Below are 26,854 nucleotides of genomic sequence, written 5' to 3' on the forward strand. Positions count from 1 at the left end.
TCTAAGGGTGGGGATTAAAAAAGTGGGTGTTTCAGAGCCTGGAAAACATACATGACACAGAAGGGATTTGCTTCAAGATATTTACAAAATTTCCGAGGCAACAGGTTTAACATTGTATTTTTGCTAGGGGGACGGGTTTTTCATGTTAGAGATTATGTGTACGATTTTCTTCACAATGTTGTTGGACAAACAAATGGTTTGTTGAAAGCTGTCCATGCAGATATACAGGTAGACTTGTATTTAGCTGGCTGTAAAGTGTTGGGAATTATTAACAAAATGGTAACTGCTCCTCTCTGGCGTGTAACTGAGACACCAGGGCATATTCTTGACATGTGTGATATATATTCGAACATGAACACCTTTTTTGACCAAATCCTTCAGTCTGATGAAAAACTTTCTGAGTTTTATTGTCAAGGATGATGTTTTTAATTCCCTGTCATCTGAATGGGAAAAAGATGACATCACTTTAAGTCTAATGAGGCACACAATAATTACATTACAACAGCTAATTAGTCGAGTTACAGAAGATTACATGCCTGGTGGAAAATATCACAATGCCAAAAAATCAAAGTCTTTCAGAGCAGACACTGCTTCCACACCTAAACATAATAAATTGCCTGAAAGAGTGTTTGGATACTTAGATTATTTAATTAAGAAACGCCTGAGTGCCTCTGCAATTGCCAATGAGGCACAAATAATGTTTGTTTTTAACAAGACATCAGATTTCATGACTTCCTTGAGTAAAGAAGAAAAGAATGAAATGATAAATAGTGTAATAGGAAAACCCACAAAAGAACTCCGAGAAAAGGCAAAACAGAGAGAAAAAGTAAGGCATGAAGCACTAGTGAAAAAGCAGCAAGAAAAACAAATTCAACTAGAAAAAAGTCGTAAACTAAAACTAAAACGCAAAGAAGATTTAACTAACTTAATAATAGATGCTGGTCTTTGGCAGTCAAGGGAACAGGTAGATGGTAAAATGAATGAATGTGATAACAACAATGAAAGATTCAATGCTTGTAAAAATCAGATAAAATTTCGAAGAGACATATTGCATCAGTTGCTTCCTGACGACAAGAAATTTAAATTTTCTGAGCAAGGGATAAAAAAGACTTGGACTGCTATGCGTGATCACTTATACAAATTTATAGATGCTGCTTTGTCTCATGTTGAAGGGGAATCAGCCCAAACTATGACTTCCAATGATGAAACTGTTAGTATTCCCTTGTTGGTTGGTAAGATGGTAACCCACTTCTTTATTTCTGAAGGGGAAAGACTACCATACACTGGTAAAGTTATCAGTCAAGTACCAGGGTTTCCACAGTGGTTTAACATAGTCTATGATGATGACGAAGCTGTTTATACTTACAAGTTAATTGACGACTACAAGGAGGGAAATTTAGAGCTACATGTAGTACCTTTAGATATATAAACTTGTACATGAAGATCAGCAGGATATTTATTCAGGGGAATAATAGTAATACAGTACTTAAAATTGGGTACATTTAGTCATGTACATGTACCAGACCTATACTCTGTTGTGCACCCATCATGCCATCATTCTGCTGGGAGATCAAAAAAAAACCTGTTAATTTGCTGATAAACACCAAACATTACAAATGGTAATTGTGCAAATGCAGTTGAATAACTAATTTTTGTTAAGTGTCTACTTGTGTTGATTCTCAATACAGAGGAACATGTATACAATTAACTGATACCTTAATGATAAGATGAATAGAATGCACCTGTTGACCAAGAATTATGTTTGTACGATTTTGTTTGCAAGACTTATGGTCTTTTACTTTTGTTTACTCTTTTGTTTACTACTTTTCTTTTATCATGAAATACAGTAAACAAACAACAGGCTTATTAATTAAGTTCTTACTTAAGGTATGCTATGTTATTTGTCAGCACTATGGTTACAACACTTGTCGCCTCTGTTTCCATGCCAAAAAAACCTACTCGAGATGCTAGTTCTGAACATAAACTGCCTTTAAGTAAACATGTTTGTTTACATATGTTACCATAGCAACCTGTTATAATTAAATGTGTGATTAATTAATACACATGACGTGAATTTATTTGGTTAGTCTTTATGTACATGTTGACAAAAAATTATTTGTGTGCGATTTTTTTTGCGAGAGTTATGGTCATTTACTTTTTTTTACTCTTTTGTTTACTACATTTCTTTATCGTGAATTACAGTAAACAAACAAAATGCTAATTAATTACTTTATTATTGCAGGTATGTGATTTTTTTTTGTCAGAACTATGATTACTACACTTGTTACTTCTGTTTCCATTCCACAAAAACCTTAAGTGATGCAGATTATTAACATAAACTGCCTTTAAGTAAACATGTTTGTTTACATTTGTTACCATAGCAACCTGTTATAATTAAATGTGTGATTAATTAATACACATGATGTGAATTTATTTGGTTAGTCTTTATGTACATGTTGACAAAAAATTATTTGTGTGCGATTTTGTTTGCGAGAGTTATGGTCATTTACTTTTGTTTACTCTTTTGTTTACGACTTTTCTTTATCTTGAAATATAGTAAACAAACAAAATGCTAACTAGTTATGTTATTATCGCGGGTATGTGATATTATTTGTGATGCGATCTGGGAAAACTCGTCGGATGTCGCTGAACGCGTACTGAAGATAATCAAAAAATAGTCCCCACAACTATTTTTTTTACATTTTGAGTTTTCGCTTCTGTTTTGTTGATCAATATCTAATTTAACATTCGGTAAAATATCTAATAAAAATTCCCATGATTTAGATGTCAAATTGTAGTTTTACGGTGACAGGTTTTATGTTTCCATTGCCATTGTTTTATGTTTCCGCCATATTGTTTGAAAGGACTGCGGCGGCTGTGTACATGTACAAGCACAGCCGATCATAACTCCAGATTGCTTTAGCGTACAGGGCCAAATAACACATCAAAATCAAGCCTAAACACTGTTGAACAAGCACATTATTAATCCGCACTCGTATGTACATCCATTGTACATGCATCGATCTTTTAGGTGACCTTTGGCCTTTTTGCAATGTTTACATCGTGACCCTTTATTTGACCGCTCTATTTTTGCATCAATTCCAGTGTAATTTTATTGCCGTATCTTTTACATTGAGTAATAATAAATAAGATGCTTTTAGCAACATTTGTGACTTGTAAAAATGTGATTTGGTGACTACTTGGAGGTGTTATTACCTTGTAAACTTGGCGAGTTTGAGGCGGTGTGTGAGCTGTGTGTTCATGTTGTTGGACTAATTGCAATCCAAGAAGGCAGCCTCCATGGACGCGAATTCTAGAAGTGCAACGCAAGTTGCAGCGTGCATAGACGAAGCGAGAGGGTTGAATTTGTACACTTCAGAAGATGATCAAGTTTTGAAAGAGGTCATAGTTGATTATTTCACAGCTAGAGATGCTAGTGATGATTCAGATTTGTCGGATGATGAGGAGAGTTTTGATGACCAGGACGGGGATGCCGCCATTGATGATGACATTGACATGATAAGTCTTAGTGAGGCTGATCCAGATGAAAATGATGATCAAGGTTTGTTTTGCACTTTTGGGTCCTCTATTTCATTTGTTTTTAAAAATACAGTGTAGTTTTCATAATTTTTACAGTTGTATAAACTGAAAATCCAGTGGGGGGCCTATGTGTTTTCAAGCTATTTCTTTTGGTATTTTTTTAATTTCGGGGAATTTTTTGTGACTTGGTGGTGTGGTGAGAATCTTAGCAAATTGGTAGGGACCGCAATGTGGATTATGCGCATCATACTGTGCAGCATCGTTTGAATGAAACATCGTTTCTCTATTCGGATCAGTTTCGTGTGTTTATCGCAAAGACTGATGGGATATATGGCAGCGTCTCTTCTTTATATCTTCAATTTGATCGTTACCGCTACAAAAATACTCAAGAACTTCATCAAAAATACTCAAGAACTTCATCAAAATTTCGCTGTTTCTCAGGTAAGAATATTTTCAAATCGTAATTAAGGGGTATAAATAACCGTAGAATGTTACCAGTAGTCATGTCAAAACACTAAACAAACAACCCCTTTTTAATCGTATTGTCTTTTTGAAAATGTGCTTAATAAATCTTGTTAATAATAATAATAATAATAATAATTGGGGTTTCTTCATTGCCCTATATTTAAAACAAAATTAATAATTTTGTTATTATTATTAATATTATCTTTTATTTTTTCAGATGGTGGGGGACCTGTTATTGAAGACGTGGATGATATTTTGCCACCACTCCCACCTTTAGAGGACCATGATGACTCACAAGTTGAAGCTGCTGGTGGGTTCAGGTGCAGCTGTAAGCACAATGCAGGCAATCCTTGTTACACGATGTTTGCTGATGGAGAAATTGAGGCGATTCGTTGCTGTTTTCTAGAAATGACTCGTGATGAATTGGATATAGCAATCTTAGCTAAACTGTCATGTGGTATGCACTTGTCTGATATGACTTCAAGATCTAGAAGAGCCCAAAGTGAAAGGAAAACACAGAAAACAGACTTCTACCACCACAGCAAGAGAATTTGTCGCGATACGTTTAAGTATGTCCACGGTATTGGACAAGACAAATTGAACAACCTTATCAAACACTACAAAGAACATGGAGTCATCCCTCGCACACACGGCAACAAAAAACGTCGACCATATAATGCAGTGACGGCTGACGACAACATCTACGTGGCACATTTTGTGTTAAACTATGCTGAGACTCATGCTATGCATTTACCAGGCAGAGTACCAGGCTACTGGCGTACCGACTTAAAACTATTGCCTACAAACTGTTCAAAGAGAATAGTGTACGATAGTTACTATGCAGCCGTCACACAGACAACGCATCGTGCTGTATCATTGGTTACATTTCGCAGGATCTGGCGAGAAGTTGTTCCGTTTGTTGTCACAATGAAACCTTCCACGGATTTGTGTTGGTTCTGTCAGAAACATCAAATGAAAATAAGTAATGCAGCAAATAGAACGGACGCAGAGAAAGCAGAACTTCTTAAGATAGCCACCGACCATCTGCAACGAGAACGCTTGATGTACAATGAAATCTGCAAGGAGACTAAAGAGAATCTGCCTGTTGGATTAGATTGTGGTCAACACCCCCCATGCAGCTTTGATGGAAAAATGCACTATAGTATGGATTTTGCACAGCAAGTGCATTATCCGTCAAATCCCCAGCAACCTGGCCCTGTTTTCTTTAAAACACCAAGGAAGTGTGGGGTTTTTGGGGTTGCGTGTGAGGCCCTTCCCAAGCAAGTAACTTTTCTTTTGGATGAAAGCGTGCAGACTGGTAAAGGTGCTAACTGCGTAATCAGCTTATTTCATTTTTATCTTGACAACTATGGCCTTGGAGAGACCGACATGCATCTACACGCAGACAATTGCTCAGGTCAAAACAAGAACTCATACGTTATGTGGTATATGCTTTGGCGAGTTTTAACCGGCAGGCACAATTCAATAACAATGAGCTTCCTACTGGCAGGACACACCAAATTCAGTTGTGATTGGTGTTTTGGCTTATTCAAGCGCACATTCCGTCGCACCAAGGTAGACTGCCTGAATGATATTGCTGACACAGTGTCCAACTCTAGTACAGCTGGAGTCAATGTTCCACATCTCTGTGGACAAGAGGATGGGACCGTTCTTGTGAAGGTTTACGATTGGTCATCATATCTAAGCCGTTACTTCAACAAAGTTAAGCAAATAAAGGCAAACCATCATTTTCACTTTGACCACTTATCAACCAGTGTAACTGTTAAGCGTTTTTGTGACACGGATACTTCAGTTCAGGAGCTTATTAAAGTCCCCGGTATACTGCCAGCGCATGAAGAAATGCCAGTGCAGATTCTGCCAAAGGGGCTTGATGCCAAGCGAAAACTGTACTTGTTTAAGGAGATTCGCGAATTTGTCGCTGAGGACAAACAAGATCTTGTGTGCCCTCCACCAGTTATTGAAGATTCTGAGAGTGACTCAAGCACAAGGGATAGTGAGTCAGATGAGGAGACAGCACCACCGCCTCAAAAGCGTGGGCGCCAACCACGCGGACTCAAACATTAAACAGTAGACAATATCTAGGAAACTACAAGAAAGCATAGCATCAACCATTTTCAAGATAGCTCCACCCCCACCCCACCCCAACACCCAGTAGCAAAGTAATCTATCAAATACAAAGGCTAAACATAGCTTTGGGTAAACATTTTCATGCATTGTACACCATGTGACACAAAGACTTGTGTGGTATAAATTTTATTCAATAGAAATTTTCAATAATTTAAATTATTCAAATTTCGGCCTCCCTCTTCTGTTGAAAAGGGCCACACCCCTAAAAAGGAGGGGTTTTAGAATGTAGGATTTCCACCAGGGAGTATTATAACATTTGCCAACAAACATAAAGTCATTAAAGCTCATGCAAATATACAAATAAAATGTTCAACAATTATTTTAGATTAAAATTATTAGCATGAACCTAGCTTCCCCCTAACAATAAAATTAGGCCACGCCCCTAAAAAGGAGGTTAGTTGGTGTGGTTGGCGACATTAATCTGGGTATTATGATAACTATTAACATTCAAGCATAGGTGATTATAACAAAAATACCCCCAACAAGTTTGTTTGATGTAATTACAATTTTTGCAATGTTTCAGTCACATTGTTAATTTGTGTCAATATTCAATTGGAACTTTAACGCTTGATTTCTCAAAACGAGGTCAGCTGGTCTTTCGAACTTCATCAGAGTGTAACTTGAGTTGTGGACATCATATAACCATAAATAAACCAGTTTTGAAAAGAACAAAGTGTCCTCTTTAATGTTATGTATATAACTCAGAAATGACTAATTTCACCATGTGAAGGGTTTTCCCAGATCGCATCACATTTGTCAGAATTATGATTGCTACACTTGTTACTTCTGTTTCCATTCCACAATAACCTTAAAGGGACACGTTGGCTTCGGGTTGCGCTTTATTGGGCGTTTTTGGGCTATGACAAGCGTTTGATGTGAAATGATTACGGTTGGAAAGATGTTAAAAAAGTAGAATATAATGATCTACACAAACATGCCTTAGAAATGCTTCGCTTTTGCTAACTTTCTCGAAACAAAACGCTCCGCCATTTATGGGGGTCAAGATTTTGACTCCCATAAATGGCCGCCAAATTCACTAGTCTTATTTCCAGTCGCAGCCTTTGAACTATACGACTGAGCAATTATTAACCATTTTACGAACCCCATTTGTATCTATCTCTTCCTCCATGGTTACCAACAACAAAAAACAGTTCATGAACAAAAATAAAAGGGCCTACGTTGAATTAACTTTTTATAAATCTATCTAAGCAGCAAGTTCAGCCCACGTCCCGGGGCCGAGCGGCTGCCGTCCAGCGGGCCATCATCCCCCGCGACCAGACCTCCCCAGACGCACTGAACTCCCCGTTCTTGCTCGTACGATGTAGGATTTTAGCGGGGCCAGTCTAGTAATGCGAATACTTTGTACACGAAAGAATGTCTAGTACCCGTTTTACTAATACTAATAGTGCATGTGATTCTGTAGTCGTGTGTCTCTTTTTGCCTCGGGCCTTTGCAGCAAAAAGACGAGATTATTTAATACCAACTAGCGAGTGGAGTTGAAACAAAACTACAGCTAGAGAATTCATCCTCTCATAAAACATCTGCTCAGACATGTCGGAGAGGCGTTTACCGTGTTTACCGCGTAAGTATAGTATGCAATTGCGAGTCACATATACCCCACGGCCACAGTTCGTTTTTAGATACAAAATTACAGGGACTTTACTTATCTGTCCTTTCTCTATGCTGTTTGCATGTACATGTAGAGTCACAGGGCAACAGGACAGTGGTGTCTATCTAATACTAGTCCATCGCCATAGGATAGATGTCACTTGTCTTATTTGCCAACATGATCCTTTCTTCGGGGTATACATTCATTGTTTTATAAAATAATGTTTATGTCTATTGTGGGGATGTAATTCCTTGACCTTGGTCTTGGACGGTACTATTTGAGGTAGCTCCTGTTTACATTGCTCAGAATCATTTGACAGCAAAATTTACTGTGCGATGCATCTGAACAGGGAGCACATACTGCAAATGGTAGTTGGCAAGGAAAGCTAAAATAAAGTAATACTCTTGTCCACAAAAATGAAGCTTCCATAGGCCCTTTTCGAAACCACGGCTTCGGCTTTGGATTCGGCTTCAGACTCCGTCCTCTTGTCTGAATCCCTACGCAAAGCACGCTCAGTATTGTCCAAACATCTGCGGGGCCAAGCTAGCCCGAGCTGAATCCAAAGCCAAAGCCGTGGTTTCAAAAAGGGCCATAGTCTAGAAGAACTCTTTTCAAACATTACAAAACAAAATCAGAAACGGGGAACAATTTTATTATTTTGTAACATTTTTGTACTGATACTTGATTCTGGCAATCAAGTATCAGTGAAAGTTGGGTGGTGATGTGATTATTGAAGCCGGTATGGACAAGAAAGAGTACACGTACATCAAAGAAGTTTTCCAAGCACGGTTAGATGACAACCAGCTTCTTCGCAGGACAGGAAAACTCTGCTAATTAGGCCTGGGCGACCAGTGAAAATTACTAATCGACTAGTCGCACCTCCATCCAATAGTTGCGACTACGACACTAGTCGCGACAAATTTTTAATTATCACGATGCACTGTGGCAATGTGTGCCGCAAGCACAATATAGTCTAATTCAAGCGAAAAAGATTGAAGATTTGTGTCACTGATGTCTGACTGTGTTCTGTAAGTAAATTATGTTGTCATGAATAGTAATGAGCGACTAAATTGGTTCACCAAACAGGTAGACACAATTTTTTTTAAACTATTTTTGTAGCACGTTTAACCGGATAGTTGAAAACAATAGTCGCGACTCGACTAAGGATTCAATAGTTGGAGTCCGACACTAGTCGCCCAGGCTTACCGCTAATGGTGCAAGGATGGCTTCTACCCACAGCCGCCATCCCCCCCCCCTAATACCACCACCACTACTACCAACAGAAGAACTTGTAGCAAAACACAAATCCAGATTTTCCACTTCTTAAATTTAATTTCCACAATTTGGCTACAAAAATGTCTGTACAGGTGTGCATAAGACATAAGGTCAGTGCATTATTAGCATTATTGGCAAGTTCTAGAGTTTGTATGTAATCAAATAGAATCTTTGTCACAAATTTATAGGAACTTTATAAAACAATATGGTCAATTTATTGAGACATGTTTTTACAATTCACGATGTATTTGCAAACATTAATTAAATTTGTCCTTTGTCAAAGAACACTATCCTTAGTAATAGTTGGTGTATCTCCTCAATATTTATGCATAAAAATAATAAACCTGTGCCAATTTGGGCTAAATTTGGCAATAAAAGCTGCAAGAAACAGTGAAAGAAAAACACCATTGCAGTATAGAAACAAGTCCATTGACATGCCTCTCATCATGTAGACTTTATCAAGTGAGTTTTATGATCACAAATTAGTAATTACCAACATCTAAGGTATAAAGTCCCTTTAGAGAGACCAATGCCTTAAATCGAGTGATTTGGTTGTAAAATGCATTGTATGGTTAGAAAGGATGTTTTAAAAGTAGAATAGAATGATCAACACAAGTATGACTTGAAATTGGGTGGTTTTCCTTTAAAACTTTTACTTATTCGAACTAACATGGTCTGCTTGTCAACAATATGACTAGTTCTAAAACATCATTCTAAAACAGCATTTCATAACAGGCATGTGGTTTGAAATCAAAATACACTTGCAAGGGTTAAGGTTAAAAAATTGAAATGGCACTGTGTTTATCAAACTTGTTGCATCTATGATCCATGTCTCTTTATGAATACAGAATAAAGATATTTCAGATAAATTTATTTGAATACAGATTGTTTATGTTTTTGCATTTTGTTGTTCTTGTGTGTTTTTTGTTACAAAATATCGAAATCTCAAATAATACAATAAATATGATTGTATAAACAATTGGCCATGTACTTCAAATTAAACTTAATCATATGTCGTTGTGATGAAAACAAACTCTGCTCACATCACATTCAATGATTTGTTGACATAAGTAATGTGCAAAAAAAAAACAATAATAAGTTTAAGTATTGACATGTGTTAATTTAGGAATAAGAATCTACTTGTTGACAACGGGAAATATTGCCAGTTGTTAAACCTGTTTTGCATAAATCATGTGTAAATGAAAGTTGAAACTATCTGGAAATATACCCCTGATTTACAAACACAGTAACCAGGTAGTGTTACTCTATTTCCAGTACCATTCTGACATGACACATGTTGTCTGTGAAGGCTGGCTGGGTGGAAAAGTCATTTGTTGTGTACATCATGCTGCCCTGGTGTACATGTCATTCCTGTGATGTCGTGCCAACTCTAATGGTGGTCCAGAACAAGGTGCCTCAAGATCTTTTCAAATATAAACACAAAAATTTTTGAAACAATTAACAAAATAAAAATTGGTTATTTGTACATGTATATGGAATATAAAACCCATGCACTTGATGTTGATTCATTAAAGTGACATTTTAGCAAATACTACCTCCCTGCAGCCGATTTCACGAAACTTTACGCAACTGCGTGAGTCCACTTGCGCAATTTTAATGGCGCAAGTTGCTCCATAAACGTTGCACAAGTGGACTTACGCAGTTGCGTAAAGTTTCGTGAAATCGGCTGCTGGTCAAAGACATGATGTTATTTGGATGTGGCTGTTCAGTGAGAAGTATTTTGGTAATGCAACGTTGGCGAAGGAGGCTGTTTACAAGTAACTACAATGAATGAAAGCTTAAATTTGTGTTTCCTTATTAAATGTTTGTTTACACATTTACTTTGTTTCCTTTTTTTTTTGGGGGGGGGACACAGATCAAAATATCATGTAACAAAACTGGACTGCTCTGACAGTACATGTGTATATTGTTATACATGCACATGCCATTGACAGTATGAAAAAATCAGTCTCTTACTGCCAAGTTTGAGAAGCATTCATCCGGCCTTTGTTTGCAGCATGACCTGTCCTGTTGTGTTGGCATCTCCCTACAGTTGGTACAAACCCACCAGCTTGGCAAGAGCTTTGCGGAGGTGGATGATGTGGACTTGGAGGTGCCGGATTTGATGAGGTCTCCAAGATGTTTACGCCAAGTCCTGGCATCTGCTCACATAGTACCTTCAACAAGAAATTGAAAACCATTGATATAACTTATTATATTAGTTCTCAAAAATTTTATTTTTTATTGTTTGAAAGGTCACACTTCTTTGAAAGAATTCGGGTTGACTTGGGTACGAGTTGACTTGGGTACAATATTTTGGGTAAACTGTTAAAAATATACAAAAAACATTTCATAAATCTGTACTATTTTTAAAATGTACTTCTACAATTTTTACAAAAGCCCTCCCCTTCCCAGCCAGATAAACGACTCTTTTAATTGTAGCATCAAAGTAAATTAGGGTAAATTATGCCAAGTCATTAGTACGCTGGGCACTCGATTCAAATCCCCACCCCCATCTATGCACCGAGTGAATAGATCTACAAAATTATATGTAAACTAGTCATAGTACATGTACATTATGTACTCTCACAACTCAGTGCTGCGGCTGTCTCATGGCTGTGAATTTACGTGTCATGTCCACAATAATAACTAACAATAACATTGCATTGGGTATAAACAATCACGGTCCGTTCTTACTCTCTTGTCGGCTAGTCCATGTCCCACTACATTATTCTTACCCTGATTGGCGAGGTGTCCTTTCCTTCTTTTTGGACGTGTCTTCAATCATCTCTTTGCATAGAGCAATGAGCTGAATCTGTGTTTTTCGGCGATCCATTTTGACAGCAAAATGGTGTGTTTACATTTCACACAACGTCGTATGGTAGAGAACGGTATATTACCTCGTGTTCTTCTGGTAGGTTTACCAGGCCATTGGCTACGGCGCCAGCCTAACTGCTGTGCATCGCGCATAAACAGACGATCGTTTTGACGGCTTGAAAAACGTATATATTTCGCGGGCCATGTTTTGGGGTCAGAGGTCAGTGTTTGTTTCATTAATTACCATTCACTAATTACAACACATTAAATGTGTTTTATTGCAAGAACAACTCTTAATAAGTATAAGGAACACCCTCAAACGTGAAATTTTGTGAAATCTGAAGGCAACGTGTTCCTTTAAGTGATGCAGATTATTAACATAAATGCCTTTAAATAAACATGTTTGTTTACATAATGTTACCATAGCAACAAAATATTGATATTATTACGATTCCGCTGAAATATGCTGTGAATCAGGCCAACTGCTTATCACCTACCTGCATATCAAAAATAAAGTCCATATCTGTTTCATTTATGGAAATATGAAGCCTGAAAGTTGTTTACCATTTTTGTTTACTTGTTTACCCCTCATTTTAGCTCCCTCTTGTCACCTAAATTTTACCATTGTTTCAATTGAGATTTAGAACAAAAAAACCTCTCGACTTCCAATTTTTTATTGACCATAACTTTTTAACCGGTTCTTCGATTGGACTCATTTTTGCACTATTTAACTCGTGTTTAAATAAACTTTTGATATAAGGAAACAACTGAAGCCTGCCAGCAATAAGAAAATATTCATTTCTGACCCTATTAATAGTGTTTGTAGTTAACTCCCAAGTACTTTAATTCCCATTAAAAACGTAAAAATAGCCCATTTTAATGATTTTGTTGTTTACCATAGTTTCCATAGCAACGGTTGTTTACACTGTCAACTTTTTTTTTTTTTTTAATTACCAAAATATCAATACAGCATAGCGGGACATATTCTCAAAGTTTTGGGTCCATAGCATATTTGCTTTTCAAAATAAAGACATTTTCTTTTGTTTACTAGGGTAACTTTCCGTATGGCGCCACCACTTTTTCACTCATTTTTACAAAAAGGGATATATCAATGAGGTAAATTAGATACTATATTATTTCATATCCAATGAAAAAGTGGTGGCGCCATGCGGAAACTTTTCCGTTTACTATGTTGTTTACTGTAGTAAACAACAAAACAATGACACTCAAAGAACCATGACATCAATTAGAAAATAGAGACCAAAAAACATGAAATCAAAAAACTAAAAATCTATATAACTTCAAAACCGTTCATCTGATTTGAACGATTCAAAGATATTGTTAATCAGAAAAATATTCTCTTCAATATTAGACAAAAACATGCTGCATAACACTATATTTAAAAAAAAAAATGGGTTGCAGTCCCTACTATAAACACAGGCTATGCAATGGAGATAAAATTGAGCACATACAGAACATTTGAAATGGATAACATTCCGTATGGCGCCACCACTTTTTCACTCATTTTTACAAAAAGGGATAACTCAATCAGGTAAATTAGATACTATATTATTTAATTTCGAATGAACAAGTGGTGGCGCCATACGGAAACTTTTCCTTTGAAATTTTCATGTGCAGTCCCTACTATCTGAAACTTGAAATTTCTCATTGACATCCCTATTACTGAGGAACACTCAGTCACTGGTCAGATGGAAATTCAGTCAGAAACCCACCTACCTTGCACCTTGTGTTCTTCCCCCTCCGAGCTTGCATTTGCTTGGTGGTCGTCACTGGGTCATGGTCACTGTGTCAGAAATGCCCCTTCGCGGACTCCACCTAGCTCAAGCAACACTGGAAAATGCAGCAACACTGGAAAATCCCGGGCACGAAAACACGAGGGCGGTCTCCGCTTCTGTGTGAATCTCTTTCCAGTCCCAGACTCCAGTTACCGGTTCGTCACGGGACCATGGTCACCCTTACTCAACTCACTTTATCGTGAAGAGTAAGCAACCATTTTAGATGATCAGACTTTTGTGTGCTTCGCATTTTAAGGCTTTAAACAGAGGGTTGAACTTCGATGAAAGTAGTCGGAGCTGTTTTCCACGCACACACAGCTGCAGAAAATAATACACGCATGGCGCTCAAGATTAGGTTTAGTCGGGTGCCTCATGTTACCGCAAACTTTTCTATATCTTACTTCCACCATGCAAAGTTTCAAATCCTACTTAACTTGATAGTATGTTGTTGATAACGGCGACCACATGAGGGCGCTAGGTAGGTTTGGCGGTGCAAAAATATCAATTCAATTCAATGTTGTCATCAGAGACTTTTATTTTTCCCGTTTCCATTTCAACAAGGCATACAACAAATATTAGATCAAGTAATAATAACTGCACATCTCTCAGTGTAATCCCTTTATCTAATTGCTCTATTATAGAATTTCTATAGAAATCTATTTAAAAAGTTTATAGAAAAACCCAGATTTCTATAGAATTCTATTGCAGGTTGTAAAGCCATCCGACTTCTATAGAATTCTAAAGTATTACTAAATTGTTTATAAACAACAACATTTCTATAAAATTTAGGTTTCACAGTTGGTGTATCTCAACATATGCATAAAATAACAAACATATGAAAATTTGAGCTCAATCGGTCATCGAACTTGCGAGAAGTTCTAAAAACTAATACTACACCCTCATGCTCCATGGTATAGCGATACTTTACGTGCAGCCAAGCAAGTGAAACGTCGTCGTGAGCGAAAGTGGATAAAATCTGGCCTTGCTGTGCATCATGAGTTGTATAAAGAACAGTGTACTATATACAGAGACCTTGTAAACAATAGTAAATCTAATTATCATCGCCATCAAATATCCGAGTGCAACCAACGAAGTCTGTTCCGTGTTATTGACAAGCTTTCTTCTCCGAAGTGTTTGAAAAAGCTTCCAAGTTTTGATAATCCTGTTGATCTTGCCAACAATTTCGCTAGTTTCTTCGAAGACAAAATTAAGAAACTGTATGGCAGATTTGATAATAATCAGCCTTCACCCATCTCCGTTGACATTCATGATCATTGTACTTCGTCATTCGCCACTTTTCGTGTAGTCACTTCTGATGAAGTGATGAAGATGATCAAATCTTGTTCGATTACCTCCTGCAAGCTGGACCCTCTGCCATTATCTGTTTTTAAGGAGTGTTATTCTGAATTGCTGCCAGTCTTCACAGAGATTATTAATAGATCTTTGTCTTTTGGTCATTTCCCTGATCATCTTAAGGAGGCTTGCATCCTGCCACTTCTGAAAAAGCAACATTTGGACCCAGAGTGTTTGTCAAATTATCGTCCTATCTCTAACTTGAGATTCATCTCCAAATTGATTGAGCGTGCTGTTGTTAGTCAACTTCATGACTATCTCTCCATGAAAATAACCTCCATGCTAAAATGCAGTCTGCTTATCGTCCTTTCCACAGTACTGAGACTGCTCTTGTTCGTGTGCAGGACGAAATCTTACGTGCACTGGACAACCATAAGGAAGCAATCCTCGTGCTGTTAGATTGTTCAGCTGCATTTGACACTATCAACCATGAGCATCTCATCCAACGTTTATCTTCACGCTATGGAATTACTGGAACTGCCCTTAACTGGTTCTCTTCTTATCTGAACAACAGAACCCAGCATGTTCTCATCAACAATGTTAAATCAGATCGCCATCATCTCTGGTGTGGTGTTCCACAAGGTTCTGTAGCTGGGCCACTTGAATTTATATTGTTCAGTGCACCCTTGCAAGACCTCATTGCTGCCCATGGTATTTCTAGTGTTGCTTACGCTGACGACAGCCAGCTTTACATTACATTTGATCCAGCTGATCGCGCTTCTGCCATTGCAAAAGTTGAAGTGTGCGTTCAAGATGTCAAATCTTGGGCGTTGTCAAATAAACTTGCTTTGAATGAATCAAAAACTGAGATTTTATTTTTGAGATCTCGTTTCGCAAAAAAAGATTTCGCCGCCAACAATACAAATTGCCCAGTCTGTCATTGAACCATCTGAATTTGCCCGTAACCTCGGTGTTATTATGGATTCATCATTGTGCATGAGTAGACATTGTGATAATGTTTGCAAAGGAGCTCTCATGGCTATTAGGAAAATATCACAAATTCGCCACTACCTGGATGAAGCAACTACTCTTCGTCTTGTTCATGCCTTCGTCACTACTAGACTTGATTCCTGCAATTCACTTCTGTATGGACTCCCCGATAAAGATCTTGCTAAAATTCAACGTGTCCAGAACACTGCTGCTCGCCTCGTTTCTTGTCTGCCTCGTTCTCACCATATTACACCTGTACTAATGCAATTGCATTGGCTCCCAGTTAAGTTTCGAACAGTTTACAAAATTCTTCTGTTAACTTTCAAGGCTCAAACATGTCAATCTCCTGCTTATTTATCTGAACTTGTTCATCATTATTCCCCTACTCGGACTTTACGATCATCTCAACAGTCATTGCTTTCTGCTACTAGAGCTTCTTCCATTTGTTATGGCCACAGATCTTTTTCTTACGCCGCACCGTTTCTTTGGAATAGTCTTCCTGTGCATATTCGCCAAGCTAATACTTTACAATGTTTTAAGTCCTTGTTGAAAACTCATTTGTTTAAAGCTTTTTTTTTTGTAATTTGCCTATTTGTATCTTGTATCTTTCTCCAATTGTTTATTTTATTGTTTCTTTAATGCGCTCAGAGGCTTTTGCATTAGGCGCTTTACAAATGTCTTATTATTATTAATATTATTATTATAATAATGAAAGAAAAAAAACATTGTCAAACGAAGTTGTGTGCGTTTATATGGTTGATTTTGAGACCTCAAGTTCTAAATCTGAGGTCTCGAAATCAAATTCGGGGAAAATTACTTCTTTCTCGAAAACTTATGGCACTTCAGAGGGAGCCGTCTCTCACAATGTTTTATACCATCAACCTCTCCCCATTACTCGTCACCAAGAAAGGTTTTATGCTAATAATTACTTTGAGTAATTGCCAATAGTGTCCACTGGTTTATAAGCAGCAACCTAATTTCTATAGAATTCTAATATGAAACATCAAATTTTCTATTGAATCATACTCCAGATAGCATTTATTGAAAAGAGATTAAATTTCTATAGAATTCTAGTAAAATGTTTTTAAAAGTCCTTTAGAATTCGACTTAAAAAGAATATCCCTCGCCAAAAAAAAAAAAAGGGTCTATAGAACTCTGTTGGCCATTTTCTTTATTGAATGTTTTTAACAAATTCTATAGAGGTCCTTTATAGATTTCTATACATGTAGTTGTATAGAAAAGTGGCCCACTTTTCTAAAGAATCTCTAAAAAACATTTTCCATAGAATTGTCTAAAGAAATTCTATAGAATTTCTTTCCTAGAATTCTATACAACTTTTTATATTTTTGTAAGGGTCATGAATGTTCTTCAGGAAATCATGAAAAACATCCCCAATACATCATGAAACAAGACGGACAAAGGGTACTGTCTAAAGTAGGATTTTTTTCATGTTGCTTTTTCTTCTCTTGCCATAAGTGGGGAAAACATTTACTATAACTACCAATAATAATAAACGATATTTAAACAGCGCTATATCACGGCCGAATGAGCGTATCAAAGTGCTTCTGACAATTTGATTGAGATGCTTCTAGCACAGAATTTGCTAGGCACAAATGACTTAAAATTGAAAAAAAAGTTACTGGACAAAATGTCATGCCATACATTGCTTGTGAATGGTATTTAGTTGTTGTTTATTTCGCATACCAATTGAATGGAGTCTTGGCCGGTAATCTGATTCTACTAAACAAGGACCTTAAAGTTTTAGCAAACTTTCTGCTTAAGCACCTCTGTGAATGGGCCCTATGGTCACTATATGGGCCATATTTCATTCCTTAAAGGCAGTGGACACTATTGGTAATTGTCAAAGACTAGTCTTCACTCAACATATGCATAAAATAACAAACCTGTGAAAATTTGAGCTCAATCGGTCATCGAACTTGCGAGATAATAATGAAAGAAAAAATACCCTTGTCACACGAAGTTGTGTGCATTTAGATAGTTGATTTCGAGACCTCAAGTTCTAAACTTGAGGTCTCGAAATCAAATTCGTGGAAAATTACTTCTTTCTTGAAAACTGTGGCACTTCAGAGGGAGCCATTTCTCACAATGTTTTATACCACCAACCTCTCCCCATTACTCGTCACCAAGAAAGGTTTTACGCTAATAATTGTTTAGAGTAATTACCAATAGTGTCCACTGCCTTTAAAGACATTGGACACTATTGGTAATTGTCAAAGACCAGTCTTCTCACTTGGTGTATCTCAACATATGCATAAAATAAAACACCTGTGAATATTTGAAACCAATTGGTTGACAAAGTTGCGAGATAGCAATGGGAAAAAAATGCCCTTGTCACACAAAGTTGTGTGCTTTCGGATGCTTGATTTCGTGACCTCAAAATCTAATTCTGAGGTCTTGAAATCAAATTCGTGAAAAAATAATTCTTTCTCAAAAATTACTTCACTTCTGAGGGAGCTGTTTCTCACGTTTTATACTTTCAACAGCTCTTCATTACTCATTACCAAGTAAGGTTTTATGCTAATAATTATTTTGAGTAATTACCAATAGTGTCCACTGCCTTTAAACCATCTCATCTCCCTGGGGAGTATTACCAAAACAGTTTTTATGATTGCAAGTTTAATATGCAAACTGCAGCAAAACATTTGGCCCTACACCATGTGTGCACTGAAATAATATTTTATAGCTCACTGAAAAGCTACAGTATCGACCAATACAGAGTTCAAACAGACTTCACTTTGCGACCCATTTGTGTTGGCACGGGTAACACATCAACTGTTGTACTGGGCAAGAGGTTTCCTCATCAACCTAAGCTAGCCCTCTCCATGTTTTGCACTTTTCTTAGTATTATATTTATAAGCTTTTTTATTTTTTTTGTCAAACAAACTAATTGAGCATCAGGACACACTGTTCAAGAGGCCAATCAGCAGCTTGTTAAGCCCATTTAAATTTACGGGCTGCTACAATTTCTTCAATTTATACACACTTTTAAGTGGTAGTTGTTTTTAGTTAGAAAACTACAGCAAGAGTGCCACCAAACATCTGTTTGAGTTTACCTTGAATACTGCTAATTGACCTTTCTTCAAATTCATGACTCATCAGTTGAACTTGCATCTTGATATAATATTAATTTTTCAGTTATGAATGTTTAATTTGTTTCAGATTTCTATTTATTCACTATCCCCTATTTGAGGCATGAACAGTGTTTGGCAGTGAGTTAGCGAACACAGTATTCTGTGTTGCATCTGTGATGAGTTCACCAACTGCTGCATCTGTGAGGCGAGTTGGTCTTTGAAAAGCGTTTGAAAGCGTTTGTTTATAGATAGGTAATTTAAAAGTACGTATAATAAAATGATCCACACAAACATGCCTTGAAATTGCAAGGTTTCCCCTTTACGTCACAAAGAAACACGGTCAGCCATTTTGACTCCATAAAATGGCCGACTGTGTTGGTTCACAACGTTAAAGGAAAACCGTGCATTTCAAGTGAGACTTGTGTGGATCTTTATCTGTTAAAATATCTTTCTACATGTAACCATATGCATTTCATAACAAACGGTTTCAAATGCTTTTCAATGACAAACTGGTCCAATCCAAGGCAACGTGTTCCTTTAAGGAATATGTAGCTTCTAGAGATCTTGAGTCATATCAGAATGTTTGAAGGCATTAATTACAGGATTGCCTCAGTAAGGAATTTTTTTTAAACATCTCATGGTTAGTCACTCCTTAAATATTGTTGATCCCTACACTAAAGGCGCTCGCACTCTAAATATTGAGTCTGCCAATGCACCCAGGCTACCAGCTCTACCGGCAGCTTTGGTTTACAACTAGCCGAGTGGCTCCGCATAAGTGCATACTGTCAATCATTTTAAACAAATCCTCAGTGATATCTGTTGTATCAACCACCGAATTGGTTTTGACTAAACAACAAATGAAGTGTACGTTTCAAGGAATGCTGCTACGAGCAATAGCGTACAATACCAACGTGTAATACAAACAGGGCAAACTAAATCTAATCGCTCATCCTCTAAGCAGATCATATCTAGGGGAGATGCAGGAGAGTTGAGCCATAAGGAGAGTTGACCCATCCCCCAAAACACCCCTATCCCATAGAGTGGTTGAGTCCATACGCCCTCTGTTGGTAGTGTCTAACTAAACTTTCTTTTTGGCTACAACGGAGAATGTGAGAGATAAGTGCTCAAAGTGGGAGTGACAAGAACATCTAAATTCCAATAAAAAGTGAATTTTGGAACTGCAGGTAAGACCCTTTCTATTATTTACATGTTTAGCAATGAATATAGTGATAATGTGTCTAACATATAGCCTAAATATTGTTGTTTATTATGGTAATTTTAATTGGATCTAATTCCATTGTTATAAATCAAAATCATTTCACATGTCAAAATGGTTCTCTTATAGGAGAGTTGAGCCAATAAGCATGGGGAGAGTTGATCCATGGATCAACTCTCCTCAAGTGGGTGGCTCAACTCTCCTGCATCTCACAAAATCTAATTACACCATGCATCATGTATCATTTTGTCTTACAGAACTTATTGAATTCTTTCAAAGATATCATAGACTAATGATTACTTATCTTTTCTTAACAGACCACAATGCCTCAGGAATACAAAAGAAAAACAAACCGTGGGAGTAATCCTGATTTTCTTGAACGTGCAGCAGCAGACGTCCAAGGAGGAAGCAGCATTCGAAGTGCTGCAATCCTGCAAAAGATCATGTTGATCGTTCGACCCTTAAGCGATATATGGAAAAGCAGAGAGATGATCCTGAAGGAGTTAGTGGTTATCAGAACTGTAAAATAAAGAACTTGATCTTTCCTCCAGAGATGGAAACTGAGTTAGCCCAGCACATCAAAGATTTGGCAGCAAGTTATCATGGGTTATCTAAAGAAAAATGTCGCAGCTTGACCTACGAATATGCTATGCGAAACAGAGTTTAAGTTCCCGACAACTGGCAAACCACCCAAAAAGCAGGGCAAAGTTTCTGGTTGGGATTTAAAAAACGCCACAACCTTGCCATTCGTAGTCCAGAGGCTACTTCGTTAGCACGAGCGACTGCCTTCAATCGTCATACAGTTGGTAAATTTTATGACAACTTAGCATCGTCATGGACCAACACAAGTTTCAGGCACAGGACATATACAATTTGGATGAAACTGGGTGCACGACCGTGCAAAAGCCAGGAAATGTTGTTGCGCCAAAAGGAGTAAAGCAAGTTGGGTCAGTCACGTCTGCCGAAAGGGGGGGGAACTAGTCACGGTGGTCAATACCATAAGCGCCGGTGGGGCAGTGCTGCCACCGCTGTTCCTATTCCCAAGAGTCAACTACCGCGAGCACTTCATACGTGGGGGTCCAGTAGGCTCCATTGGTGGAGCTACAAGAACAGGGTGGATCAATACAGAAACTTTCGTAGGGTATATGGACCATTTCATCCACCATACACGATGCACTCCAGAGAGAAAGGTCTTGCTCATCCTGGATAATCATGAGGCACACATCTCTCTAGCAGCAGTTGACAAAGCAAAGGCAAATGGGGTAGCTCTGTTAACGATTCCCCCCACACTTCCCACAGGTTACAACCATTAGATACAGCAATTTATGGTCCGTACAAGAGAGCATATGCACGCGCAATGGATGCTTGGATGCGTTCTAATCCTGGCAAAACTGTTTCTATCTACGACATCCCTTCACTTGTGAATGAGGTCCATGTATGTGCATGTGTTCCAAGAAATATCCTGTCAGGTTTTCGAAGTGCAGGAATTTACCCGTTCAACAGGGACATATTTACTGATGCCGACTACGCTCCAGCAAACGTCACAGACAGAGCTCATGATCCCGCTCATGATGCTCCAGCAGCTGACCCAGCAGATGCAGACAATGGCCCAGCAGCACCTGAAGAAAATGCCCCAGCAGAAAATGCCCCTGATGCTGATGAAGCGGAGAAAACTGGTGCCCCAGCAGCTGACCTAGAGAATGCCCCTGCAGCACAGAACTCGGATGCACCTGCAGCTGTCCCCACAGAGATCTCTGATACCACCGCAGATGCAGGCTCATCAGGGAATCCTGATGGACCCACAACATCCAGAGCATCCACATATGTATCACCCAGGGATATAGAGCCATTCCCCAAGGCCGCACCTCGGAAAGGAAGAGCTACTAATAGAAAGAAAGGTAGCACTAAAATTCTGACTGACACACCAGTCAGAGATGAAATTGCTGCAGCAAATAAAGCCAAAGAAAACAAGAAACAAGCTGCAAATACCAATGCAAGAAAATCTATATTCACAAAGCCGCAAAGCCGAAGCAAACGTAAAAAAGCTGCCTTCTGAGAGCTCATCTTCAAGTGAAAGTGATATGGACATGGAGTTGTCGGATACCTCTGATGACTCTGACGTGGATGACGATCAGGAGGATATCATTGAAGGCGACTTCGTGATAGTGAAAGTCCACGGAAAAACAAGAACAATGCACTACATTGCCAGAGTTGATGGATTTGATGCTGATAAATATGAAGGAGTTTTTCTTCGTAGAGTGTTGAGCCGCAATGATGACAGGGCTACTTTTGTTGTGGATACCGAGGATGAAGCACTGTGGTTGCGAGAAGATATAGCAAAGAAGTTGCCAACCCCCACTGTTAGTGGTACTTCCCGTCGTTCACTGTTCCAGTTTCGTTGTAATCTCGATAAATGGGATTTGGGACATTAACTACCGCCATCTTACCAGATCTTACTGCATGGTGTGATCCCCAGTTAGGGGTTAAGTGCTGAAAAATGTTTTACGTTGTTTCATCCTGCCATCCTTATTGACAAACAGTAGATTATTAGATGTTTATAGATGAGTCCTGCTCCCACAAAACTAGCCATAAATTACTAAGAATAGTTGTTCTGATTAGCACTACAATGCCAAAATTGCAAGCTTCACTTGCCATACTGTATTTGTGCGAACGTTTGTCCCTGAAAATAAACATTTACCAAGAAAAATTGTCTGAGCTGTAGCCAACGGTACCCTAATGAGTGACTTAATACATGTATGTATGGCGGGTTTTGTGAGACTAGCTCACAAAAGGTGCTTTACTTGCTAGGGGATGGTGTTGAAGATCGGCTCACCCACCTTTAATACAAAGACTCTTCTATTTCTCTTGATAAAAACATCCAAGATGAGAGAAAACAATTTCAAAAGAGCAAATTTCAAGTTTTCAAGCTGGTAACTGATTGACGGCTCTAAAAAGGTTTTCACCAATTTAACTCGGATGAACACTTTTGAAGTGGTTTTCTCATTTTAGTCTTTGCATATAAGTACAAGTGCCACACCATTGACAAGCAAAACATGGTTTTGTTTATTTGTTTGTTTTAGAATAAATAGTGAGTTGAAACTAAACTGTCTGACTTCGAGATGCTTTATTGTAAGACAACAAGTAAACGTATTAACAAGCAAGTAACATTGTTGTAAGCAAAAGTTGTAGGCTAAATGCCATTGTTTGTTATAAATTTCACAGTGGCTCATCTCTCCTTAGGTGGATCAAGTCTCCTTAAGGGTATGGTCAACTCTCCTCACCTTGCAGGAGAGTTGAACCACTTCGCCACTTTTTTTTATACCTTTCCTGTGAATAGGCTGCAACAATTAGCCTAACTGTCACATTATATAAAGTAAGTCAACCCTCTAAAGCTTTACTTAAAATTATTTAGTTAGTGTATCCTACATTTCATCTCTGCAGAATGGTGCAAAATGTAAAAAATGGCTCAACTCTCCTGCATCTCCCCTACCTGTGACCAGGCACTTTAAGTGACTGGCCCCTCATAAATTACAAAACCACTTGGTGACTTAGCAGCAGCCCACTTGAGAATCAGCATTTTTTTTACGACGTAAGATGTTTTGGACAACAATGACCATGGAGGTAGAATAGATGAAAAATTTAACCAAATACAGCCCCCATTCAAGTACTGAAATCCAGTTCTGAGGCGATCCCTGAGACAATTAGTGACAGAATCCATCTTGATGTGGGAGATGTCAGGGAAGCAAATTACAACCATCTCCCAACAACGGAGCCACCACAGAAAGGACACCTGCCCTTCGAAATTGACCTCGATGATGCAGAATTAACAAGTGACAAACGACATAAGCTGATGGAGCTCTTGGGAAGGTACAAGGATGTTTTCTCCCAAGGAGCAGATGACCTGGGGTTTACAACCACTGTAACCCACAAGATCCCGCAGCAATTAGCCACCAGTCCGTGTGCCCCCACACCAGATGGCAGATGTGAAGGGCCCATTTGCAACAACTACTAGACCAGAAGATCATCAGACCCTCTACCAGCCCATATGCTGCACAACAGATAAATAAATGGTGGGCCAAGGCTAGGTTTAAACACAAGGCCGAGTGTAATATTAAAGTTGTTTCCTTCTAGCAGGTGCACTCATGTGAGAGTTGCAGAGCAGAGGCTGGAGTGCCAGAGTTTGATTAGGGTTTGTTTGTTGCCATGGCGCAGAGGCTTGGGTTTTTAACGTGGCTGTCAGAGGAGAAACTTCAAGTGATGAGGATTGAACGTCATGGTCGCACAGAATTGGTTTTGCACTTCTTGAGGGATTGCTCGTGGAAGGTTGAGGTCTGTTTCAAGGATCTTGGAGCAGCAGAGTTTTGTAAATGTTCCTGACCACCTTAATGAGAAGTCCTGCGAAGAATTGCTCCTTCACATCACTTAACAGAATGTTTGTTGTGGGAATCCCGACTTCCCAAATCTCATAAAATCGAGGGAGGAGCCAGGTGGTCACGTCCCAGTACAAACTACAATTCGTCATGAATAGAGTACGCTGCTTATGTCCAAGACCAGATGTGATGTTTGTAAAATTCATCGGACGGATCTCCACTCTGCTCTCCTTAAAGTTCAGAAGTCCGGGAGTAGCCTCAGCCAACCACGAGGAATGACAGGATGAGTCAGCAAAATCTGACAAGACTGGTTATGCCAAAGTGGTTCAGTTGTCATCTGCAGTGGGCACTCGATGGACAGACCTTGCCATACATACCAATGTTGACAGCGATTCCCTGACCACGTTACTTCTTGATATGTACCATGATAAACAACAAGTAATATGACAAGCAGAACAATGTTTGCTTTAGCTTAGTTGACAGACCCTACAAGAAAAGGTGTTTTGAAAAGTAACATTGAAGTTCGATTAACAATATCAAACATACATACACATTTATTCATTTGTAAGGTTTGTCTTGGGGAAAAAGGTGGCAACCAAGAAATCATTAGAGCAGGTTGTGGGGAAGATGGTGGCTACTAATCTTTAAGAGTACTGTCATGAATGGCCCCAAATAGGAGAGGTAACCCTTATAGACGGGGACAGTGTGGAACTTTGATGGTTCACAGGCACCTACACTCAGCAAGTGGAGTCAGATCAGAGTAAGGGCCACTGGAAAGAAGGGTTCTGACTCATTTAGAAATGCCCCAAAATAGGAGAGGTCAGTCGGATCAATGGGGCCAGTGTGGAACTGCGATGGTTTAAAGGCACCTACACCAGCAAGTGCAGTGAGATCAGAGTAAAGGGCACCTGGGAAGAAGTGTTCTGACTCATTTAGAGCCACCATAAGTAAGTCAGACATAATTGGAGAACCTTTTGACTTTACCAGGTACAAAAAACTACCCAGGGAGGTACTAAGAAGTCTGAAATCAAAGTATGAGGAATTATAAGCTTATTTATTTTTGAAAACAAATGGCCCCAAATAGGAGAGGTCAGTCGGATCAATGGGGCCAGTGTGGAACTGCGATGGTTTAAAGGTACACCAGCAAGTGGAGTGAAATTAAAGTAAGGGCACCTGGGAAGAAGGGTTCTGACTCATTTAGAGCCACCATTTAAGTAAGTCAAACATAATTGGAGAACCGTTTGACTTTACCAGGTGCAAAAAACTACCCAGCGAAGTATTAGGGGTCTGAAATCAAAGTATGAGGAATTATTTGCAGTATTTACTTTTGAAAACAAATAATATTGGCAATACTTGTTTGTAAGTAGGGAGACTGCCAACAAAAGAGACAGTCTGGTAAGAGATGTTAGAACTTGCAAAGAACCCCTTTTTCCGGTGAGAGTTTTTAGAGTTAAGACCTAGAAAGTCATGACAGTCACAGTTGTTTTGGATGCAGTGTTTCAGAATATTTGAATTAATTGATCCTTTAAAAAGTTATACTGATTGATTGAACTTACTAAATTTCAAAAGTGAATGTGTGTTTTAAACTGTTCTATGTTTTGGACATTAGCTACATGTACCAATGGTAGTGTGCCACCACATGGGAGTTTTTCCAGAAAGTTGTGTTCGGGCTTGAAGATCACAGTAAAACCTCCCCAGCTGTAACATAGGTATCACAATACGTGGCTTGTGTGTGTGTCCCATGTATACACATACATCGAAAACACGTACATTTTAAATGGGTTGAAATGTGTTTTCTTTTCACCGTTTGATGTAAAATAAAGAATTAAAATAAACCTTTGTTCTTTATCTGTCACTTTGTATCATTTTTAAGTAAAATAAAACAAGTTTGTACCCTAGAAACAGAGGTGAAGGTATTGAAGGAAAAGTTAAAAACCTAAAATCTTGTGCACTGTACCAGAAGCTCAGAAGGAAAACGTATCTAAATCAAAAAGAGGGCAACATGAAAGCTCAGCTACTCAAGTGTTCGGATAGGGAAAAGAAAATGAGAAAAAAGGTAAAAGGGTTTCAACGAAAGTTGCGAGTGCAGAAGACTAAGGTTGCACAACTGGCAAATCGCAAGAAGGATGCCTTATGTCAGCTTGCTTCAATAAAAAGAGACCTGGTTAAATAACAAGCCCAACATTCCACATTAATTTCTGACCAGTTGGAACTAAGAGGGGATGGACTAGGTAGGCCATACA

General features: G+C 38.5%; 1 pseudogene; it reads left to right on the top strand.

The window, feature by feature from the left end:
- The first annotated feature begins 276 nt into the window (after positions 1–276).
- Positions 277–2,140, top strand: LOC117302143 (annotated as a pseudogene).
- Positions 2,141–26,854: the final 24,714 nt, after the last annotated feature.

Source organism: Asterias rubens, chromosome 2 (assembly GCF_902459465.1).
Source record: "Asterias rubens chromosome 2, eAstRub1.3, whole genome shotgun sequence".
Classification (NCBI taxonomy): Eukaryota; Metazoa; Echinodermata; class Asteroidea; order Forcipulatida; family Asteriidae; genus Asterias; species Asterias rubens.